At 51.1% G+C, this 8,840-nt stretch overlaps 1 protein-coding gene across 6 annotated transcripts in view; it reads left to right on the top strand.

Annotated features, from left to right (window-relative positions):
• Positions 1-3,081: 3,081 nt before the first annotated feature.
• Positions 3,082-8,840, top strand: part of SLC38A1 (solute carrier family 38 member 1) — a 68,875-nt gene continuing 63,116 nt past the window's right edge. Inside the window, exon 1 of one of the 6 annotated variants that reach the window (XM_014860471.3) lies at positions 3,082-3,639. The gene's annotated coding sequence lies outside the window, so the exon portion shown is untranslated. Of the gene's footprint in view, positions 3,951-4,025; positions 4,328-5,076; positions 5,249-8,840 lie in introns of those variants that run through there. The other 5 variants (XM_070495036.1, XM_014860472.3, XM_014860474.3 and 2 more) reach the window with 5 other exon arrangements.

The raw sequence follows: 8,840 nt of genomic DNA, 5'->3' as shown, positions 1-8,840 counted from the left end.
ACCATGCAGAAAGGGCCGATGGGGCCACCAGAAAACTCCCCCGTGACCCGAGGCAATTCAATTCTGCTTTTACAGTACAGATTCCTTCTCTGGCCTCATTTTCAGAGCAGATACAGAATTTTTATTTTCTCAGTTCCATAGGGCAGCCCGCAATAAAACCTGTTAATGTGTCTTGACCACCTTAGCACCATTTTGGGAAATCTACTCAATTGGGAAGGGCCGCAGAGAACATTAGATGGTATCAACATTAGATACTATCAACAGGAGCCCCTGGTGCTCACAGACCTATTACAGAGCAAATTGACTCCCTGGCCTCTCTGGGGACAGGGCAGTGGTTCCCATCTCGGGGACCTGAGGCTGAGTCGGGCAGTACTTTTAGGAGGATTTAAGAGGAGGGATCAGCTGATTTTTCCTTTTTTCCTGAAATAGCAGAGCAGAAACGTTATTTATTGATCAATGAATGGAGGAGGAAGAGCTCTTGCTCCAAAACACCTTCTCCTCAGGGAAGGTGAGCAGCGTTCTTATGGGATGTGAAGGTAGAACAGTCTCAGCACCGTTGCTCAGGGTGGGGCATTTGGGGCATGCGTGGATCTTCCCTTCTTGCACATGGCACCTTTTGCACACATTTCCTTTTGTGGCTGGCACCCCATCGCCATCTTGGACCTTTTTGGTTTGGACCCGTTCTGTGGTTTGGCCATCTGGCAATGTTCTGCCTCGGTTCCATCTGAAGGCAAAGCGGCCTGGGACCCATCCCAGCCCCTGGCCCTCTAAAGAGCATTCTTCTAGCATGAGGGAACATTTTAGAGCCAGGCATAGAGAACCAGCTTGGGAGTCAGCTCTGGGTTCAAGACCTAGATGTGCCCATTAGAGCTGGGTGGACTGGGATCAATTTCCTACCCTCTGAATCAGGGATTAGGTTGGTCCACCCCTCCCAGAAATGTTGTGAGGATTAGAGGAGAGGCTATCTTTAAGGTGCTTAGCCTGTTGCTTGTCTCTCAGTAAGCACACAGTGAACAGGGGAGCCGTCATTGTGACACCCTTTGCCCCCATTTGAGACCAGAGCAATTGGGTTTGAGGGCTGAGCCACTGAAAGGACCTCTGCAAGGGAGCTTCACCAACAGCAGTGCTGGGGAAAACCTCCCCCTGAAGTTACGGGGCACTCGGCCCGAACACTACCTCCCTCTCCTTCCCCCAATTGTCCACATAGCAACAGTCCATCATTCCAGCCTCCATGCTGATATTTGCACTCCAGTTGCAGGATGTTGACCAAACTCCAGATGAGCAGTGAAACTACAGGTCCAAGAGTGTCTCGTTGCAAACGGTTGTAGCATCATGGTTAAGACTGAGTTGGACTTTGAATGTAGACTTGGGCAGGAATCCCGCCCTCCCTTCCCATCTCACCCGCTACTGTCTTAAATGAACATGGCCAACTTAGCCTTTTGGAACCCGCTTTCTTGTTTATACAAAGAAGATAATACCTAATTCAGTGATTGAAAGGACTAAATGAGATCATATTTACATATAAAATGCTTAGCACAGCAGCTGGCAAGGAGTAGGAGCTCAATTCATCACCATTGAATCCAATCCAAAAAATGCTAGGTGACTGCAGTCTTTTTGGTGCATTGAAACTAGCAAGGAGGTTAAAACTGTAATCAAAAGAAAAGCTTGAGATCAGATGCTCTCCAAACAAACACTGGTGGGTACACATCGTGGTTAATAAGGTAACCCTTTCACCCGGCTTATAGAGCTCTGCTCACAGTTTATCTACTTTGCCTATTCGGATTTCTTACCTTATTCATAAGAATTATTTGTGCTGGCCAAGGTGTACACTACTTAAAATTAGTAATTTCATACTCAATTGGCTGCTTCTAGGAAGGATGGGGAAAAGAATCAACCTTTCCATGACCTTAGAATATCACTATGATGTGGGTACTATTGACCCTCTTTTTTAGGAATTAGGAAGACAGGACTAGGATAAAAGTTAAGCAGGTGGGGGAAGCAATAAGCCTCGGGAGCGGAATTTGAACGCAGGTCTGTCCCGCGAGGCTGCCCATCGTTGTGTCCCCGTCTGCTTGCACTGACTTCTCGGTTTCTCAGGTTTATTCACGAGCGTGCCTTCTAAACAGGGTTCTCAGGAAGCCACTGTTGAACTAATGAAGACCATTTACCGCCATTCGACGGGAATTAGGATTTTAGTCAGTTCTGAGGAGTCCGACATTTGGTTGTTCTCTCGCTTTTCCAGCGGTGATAGAAAAGCGACAGCCACTCCATTACAGTGACTACTCAGTCTGCCCGCCTGAAACGCTCCAGGTAGATTAATTGTTCAATGATGATTCACCTTCCTTTTCCTGTTTTGATGGAACACGGAGACTGAAGCATTCCTGTCAGTAAAAAGCTCGAGTTTCCACCCGGCAAATTCGCGCTCTAACGACAGTCTAATTGGGTGACGCGCAGGTGGGATTTCCTGTCGCCATTTTAAGGGATCACAACTCCCCTGCAAGGAAGTGCCCACTCAGTTAAAGGGGCTATGCCAGAAACAAAGAGTAAGCAAAAGGAAGGGAAAGGGCCCAGCTGCCCCAGTGCCCTCCATCCTGCTCCCTCGCTCCTCCTGCCCGCAGGATTTGGAGCGCCCTGGTCAGTTAACCTGGGGGTGGAATACGGGGGGCTCCAGGGGGACGACAGCGGGCTCCGGCCTCTCCGCGCCTAGACAGGGGCGCGCTCCGGGCTCAGCAAATCCTTCGGGTCGCGTCACACCCAGTCCCCAAAACAGAGCTCCACAGCACAGATCTCGGGGAGGGCCGGCGAAGGCTGGGGGTGCTGGATCCGGAAGAGGGGAGGCGCCTCCCACTGCGGGTGAGGGACAAAGGCTTTCCAAAGGGGACCGCGCCGCGCTCCTCCGGCTGCTTCGGCCCCCTCCCCGCCAGCCCAGGCCGTCTCGATGCCATTCCAGGAGCCAAGGCATCGCTCCATCGCGGCCCGCAGCTCCAGGCGCTGCCAGCGGCTCGCAGGGCTGCGCGTGGACCAGCCACTCCCGCGGCCATTCTCACGCTGCGCCCTTCCCACAATGCAACTCCCCTCGCTCCCCCGGCCCCTGCCAGCTCCGCCGTACCCCAAAATGCCCCCCACCCCAGTGCACAACCCTCTTCTCCTCCGCCCGCACCCTCGTAGCCGCCCCCACCTCCATCCCCAAGGGCTCCCAGTCTCCAGCTGCCGCCGCAGTTGAGTTCTGAGCTCGCTGCTGGGCCCCAGGAGGGCGTGGGGCAGGTGTCCAGGCTGCGCACAGCCTCCGCTGCCGGTGCCACCGCCAGTGCGCCAGGCACACGCGCGCCCCGCAACCCCTCCCTCACCCCTTCCCGATGCTCAATCTCCGCCGGCCACGGCCGCTACATCCTCAGCGAGCGGCGAGAGAGAGGTTGCAAGGCGCGGCCGCCAGCAGACACCATGTGATGGGTACGGCTCAGTGACACACAGCTGCGATTAAAGAGCCGGCGCGGGAGGGGAGGCGACGGCGCGCGGACGCGGAGGAATGGCCTGACTTTCCCCGATAAACCATCACGAGCCATGGATGCGCAAGGGCGACGCGCCCGCGAGTAGGAGAATGACTACGATTCGAGACCCTCAGCGCCCAAGCGTGTGGATGTAAGTGGGAGGCTGGCGAGCAGAGTGTGGGTGGGGGTTAGTGGTGGGGGCAGATGCTGATGCAATCGGCCCGAAAAGGAGCGCGCGGGCTGGGGTTGCCACGCCGCTCGGCTTGAAGGTCGCCGCGATCCTCCGCCCTTCACCTTGCTGGGAAATCCGCCACGCCAAGCCAAGCTTCCCCGCCCAGCCCTTGCTGACGGAGGCCACCTCTTCCCGGCCGAGGCAGCCAGACCTTGACACAAAGGACATCGCTCGGCCAGGGGAAAATCCCAGAAGGGCGAACACCCTGACTTTTCCCTTTATTGCCCGAGGTAAGGTGATTTTCGTGCCCACGGAGAGCCGAGGGAGTGGCGGCGGGGAGGAAAGGGATGTTTTAGATGTGAGAGGAGGCGCCAGCGTAGAAGTCGTCCATGCGGGCTCGAAAGGAAGGAGCGCGCGGCTGTGCCGGATGCATTTTGGTTTTAGGAAAGGAAAAGTCCGGTCTCTTGTTCTTTCCAACGCACGCGGCAGCGTAAGGAGGCGCAGGGGCCCCTGATTTCACCTTTGCGTGGGCTGTGGCTTACTTTTTGGGTCAGTTTTCATAGTGGCAGAGTGTGGCACCAGATATGTTAAACTATACGAGGGGCAGGGACCACGCCGGCCTGGAGGGAGAGCGCAGCCGAGGTGAGGACGCGACTGCATACCCGAGGTGTGTTTGAATCCTGGACATTTGGGGGTAATTCCGTGTGTCTGCAGAGCCCAGAGGAGGGCATGTGATGTCCCCTAGGGTGTCTCGGGGACTGGCCGCCGGCTGGGGAAGGGAGGCGCCGAGCGCGAGTAAACTGAAGCACGGTTTCTTCCCCATCCTGGAGCTCGGCCCCTCTCTCAGTAACGACGACGAGTAGGACGATGCAGGGGGAGGTTACTAAAGGATGCTGGCTGTGATTCAGTGCCCCTTCTCGGCCTGAAGAGGTTCTTTCCAAAATGGAGAAGGGGAGAAAGAGAGAAGGGCACACTGAGAGTCGGGATCCGCTGGAGCTGGCGAACAAAAGGCCATCGCTCGCGCGGGGCCCGGGCGCGGACTGCCTTCGCCTCCGCTCCCACCCCCTCCTCCCACCCCGGGCACCTCGCTTGCTTCCCTAAACGTCGCCACTAAAGGCCTTTCGACTCGCCGCGTCGGTACCGGGAGGCAAGAGCTCCTTCGTCGTAGTGTGCACCCCGGGGCGCGACCCCCCTTCCATAATCCGCCTTCCCGAGCGTCGGGCTCCTCAGCACCCACTGGGACCCCACAGGTTATAAGACTACCTGGGCGCTGTTCCCTGCGGAACCACAGCCCCGGGGTTTGGGCTAAACTGTAGTCAGAGAAGGTGCGAGTGCATTTGGCGGCAAAAGGAATTTCGCGGTCACAGCGTCACGTCGTTTCGGGGTGCCTCTCACAGGCTGTCTTCGGCCCGGGAAGGTGGTGCTAGAATCGAAAGTCCTTTGTGTCTCGCTCTGCGGCGCGGACCCGGTGTTTATAGCACTGTTTCTCCAGTGCAACCCTCATTGCCGCCGGGATCAGGTACTTTCTCAGACGAGTCCAGGGGGATGGATGGAGGAAGAGCGAAAAAGACCCCGGCGCTAGGAAACGGTATTTATTTGCGTTTGGAAGCGGATTTGACATCTCTGCAGGGGGTTTTAAATTTTTTAATGTAAGGGGGAGGAGAGAATCAATCTATGGTTTGTAAGCTGCAGGACCTAGCAAGGCTGTAATTTGTCACCTTGATAGAAGAAACTGTGCGGCAACTCGTGCTTCTGACGTCAGAAGGACAACGGAAATAAAACCTGAGCTAGGTGGCCGGCTGGCCTCGTTCTTAAACATCTCATGCTCGGTGGGTACTCGAGAAATCCATGCAAGACGGCCAAGGGTGGCCACTGATCCCGTGTGGGCCCCCTCAAAATGGCTTTACCCTTCAGAGTCACTTTAGTTCTCAGTATGTCGCCTCAGGCATCCGGAAATCCGCCTGGTTTGAAGTCTTAACCTTGATGAGGTTTATTCAGTTATTTTTTTTTCAACGTATTCAGTAAGTGTTTCCTACTGAGAGCTTGATGTGTGGCAGGCAGCCAACAAAATAAAGTTTGTGCTTCTGTGACACTTCCATTCTCCTGGGGAAAAGAGGACCTGCACGTTCAGTTGAATTTGAGGTATCTGTTAGTGCAGTGAAGAAATAAAACAGAATTTTGCCATGGGGAGGGTGCTTGAGAGAGACGACCATGTGGGCAGGCCTGTGTGAGGGGGTGACATTTGTCCTGAGGCTAGGAGAATAGGCATTTGGCTATTGCTAGTCTTGTCTTTTCCTCCTTCTGGGGGATAAGACTTGAGGGCAATACCCAGTCTTACTGGTTATTGTTTCCAACACAGAGCCGCTGCTTAATAAGTGCCCGTCAGATTGAGATCTTGGCCAAGCCACATTGTTCACCTCTTTATGCTATTGTTGCCATCCTTTCCTGTCTATGTCTCATTATTTGTGCCCCTTCTCCTAAGTTGAAACAGTAGGGTTTTTTCCTACTCTGCTCCTTTTTCTCTCTTACCCTCTCCCTCCACTCCTGAGCAGTTACCAGGCCTTTGCAAGTGCTCCTCAAAGTTGCCTTCTCATCTTCACTCCCACTGCCCAAGTTCAGGTCCCTGTCACCTGACCTAGACATGGCAATTCAAGTAGTGCATTGAGATACAAGAATCATGAAACAGACATGGAGGTGTCCTGAGGAAACCAGCGCTCAGGGGAGGAAGATGCAAGCACGGCACGTGGTTAAGAGTGAAGAAGCCGGTTAGTGAGGCATGTCGGCTTTCTGGTTGGTCTCCTCCATACCAAGGTCTGCTCCCCAAGTTCAATATTGACACTTGCATGAGATCTGTTTTTCCAAAACGCAGTTCACATTTGTCCACGACCTTGCTTTTAAGTACCTTTAGTGGGTTCCCATTGCCTTCATTAAAGTCTAAAACTCCTCAGCCAGACACTCAGGACCCGCCACAGTGTGACTCCTCGCCTCTTACCCTCTCCTCTTACCCTCTCTTTCTCCCAGTTCACCCTATGCCCTCCCTGTCACTTTTCTGCTTCAATATTGGTGTTGATTGCAGACTGGAATGTCTACTGAAATCCTATATATTTGTGAAGGCCTGGCCCAAACATCACTTCTCTACCTCTTCAAATTAGTGTTTGCTGATCACCTCTTGGCATTTTCATAATGATTTATCTTTCACTGTTTGCACTGTTGTCACTCCTGATGATGGAAAGTGGAGAATAATGCCATAGGCTTCAAATCAAATGTAAATCCCAGGTCTCAACTTACCAGCGGCAGGTGGGGGGGGGGGGGGTGGACCTTGGACAAGTTGTTTAGCATTGCTAAACCTCAGGGGTTTTTTAAATTGTTAAATGGAAATGATGATGGGAATGAAATGATGATGGGAATGATGATGATGGTCGTGGTAGTGGTACTCATCTTATTGAGTTATCCTGAGGATTTCATTAAGATAATGGATGCAAAGTGCTTGGCATGGTGTTGCACTCCACATATATTGAATTAAAGAGACTTCAGGTTTCTCCTCTATCAGAGAGGGTGAGGAAAGTAGGATCAGTAAAGCTCCCCTTACCTCTGATATTCTGTAAATATGTAAGCATTTAAAAATACTTTCCTGAAAATAATATCTTAATGGAAACTCTCTGAATCTTTTCAGTCTCTGGGAGAATATGCAGCTCTGAAAGGAAGGGTTGGGGTAGGGGAATCATGTCAGCACATTCAAAATTGCATCGTAGACTTCAGAAAATGACACCTTGGAACACTACCCTGAAATTGAGTCTTCTAAAAACATGGTTATACTTATTTCTGAAATATGATCTCATTATATTCCTTGGTTTTCTAGAGACCACCTGTACGTTAGAGTTATTAACTAACAGTAAAGGAGTTCAGTGACTGGGAAGGCGCCATGGTTTGGGGAAACTTTGCAAGCCCCAGAACTCTGCCTCAAGTGAAGTTACAATGTCTTTGTCAATAATTAGCTGGGTGCACTTGAGTAACTCATTTAACATCTTCATGCCTCATTTTCTCATCTGTCCCATGCTGAGCACAGTGTCTGAGCTGCTGAACTCACAGAGTTGAGAAGATACAATGAGAACAGAGCTAAGAAAATCCTTGAACAAGTTAAAAGAACTATTCCAGATGATAAGCATCTGGAGTTAAACGCACTGCTAATCAGTAGGTTTAGATTAGTGATTCTCAACTCTGGCTTCACATTAGACTCACCTGGGGTGTTTTACAAGCTACCAGTGCCGAGACTCCATGTCCAGAGAGTGAGATTTAGTTGGCCTGGGGTAGAGCCCAGATATGGGAATTTTTTCAAAAAAATAACACGAGGGATAATTCTAATATGCAAACACAACAAAATCAGAAATCAAATCAAGACCTCCATATGTTGTTTGATAAAGTCTTAGTAACGCAAAATTGTGAGCTTGAGTGACTTTTCTTCTGATTCGACTAAACCAACCGGTTGTTGACATCATGGAGTCACAGCTTCAGGTTACAATTTCTAACCTGAGTTTTCCCAGACGTAGAAGACTGCCCAGAGATACAGCAGGGCCGCATAAAGATTTAATGTGCGGATCTCACTTTCCATCTCTTAGGAGTGACGAAGAAGATTGGAACAGAAAGAGACAATGGAAAGGAAAAGGAAAGGGACAGGCTGTGGCCCCAGGTATGGGAGGAGGGGTCTCTGAGTGGGACAAGGATAGGACAGAGTAGAGAGAAAAAGTCGAGTTGGATTTATTGAACTGGTTTTGTTCATGTTGCAGACTGGTGGCTATAGAACCAAATGAAGCCTACGGGTATATATTGCGTGACCTACACTTGCTTTTAAAATTGTTTGGAATTAATTGTCAACATTTAAATATCAGAATTTTACTTAAAATTCCAGCATTTCTTGAAACAAAATCAAAAGATCTGGCTTATTCCTACTGAAATAGATGGGACACGTGTTCTCCAGCTCTTTATGCCCAATCTGCCTTGCTCCTGTATCTTACCTGCCTGGGTCCTGGCTGCACCGGTCTTAACCCTTGTCTAAATCTGTAGATCTTACCGCTGGCCGCACATTAGAATCCCCTGGAGAGCATTCAAAATATGCTTGGATTCCATCTTAGGCCAATGAAATCAGAAACTGGTGTCTGTTGGGGGTAGGGGAGTTATCACCA

This window comes from Equus asinus, chromosome 22 (genome assembly GCF_041296235.1).
Source record: "Equus asinus isolate D_3611 breed Donkey chromosome 22, EquAss-T2T_v2, whole genome shotgun sequence".
Taxonomy (NCBI): domain Eukaryota; kingdom Metazoa; phylum Chordata; class Mammalia; order Perissodactyla; family Equidae; genus Equus; species Equus asinus.
Note: the sequence above shows the minus strand (reverse complement) of the source record. Positions and strands in the feature narration are given on the sequence as shown.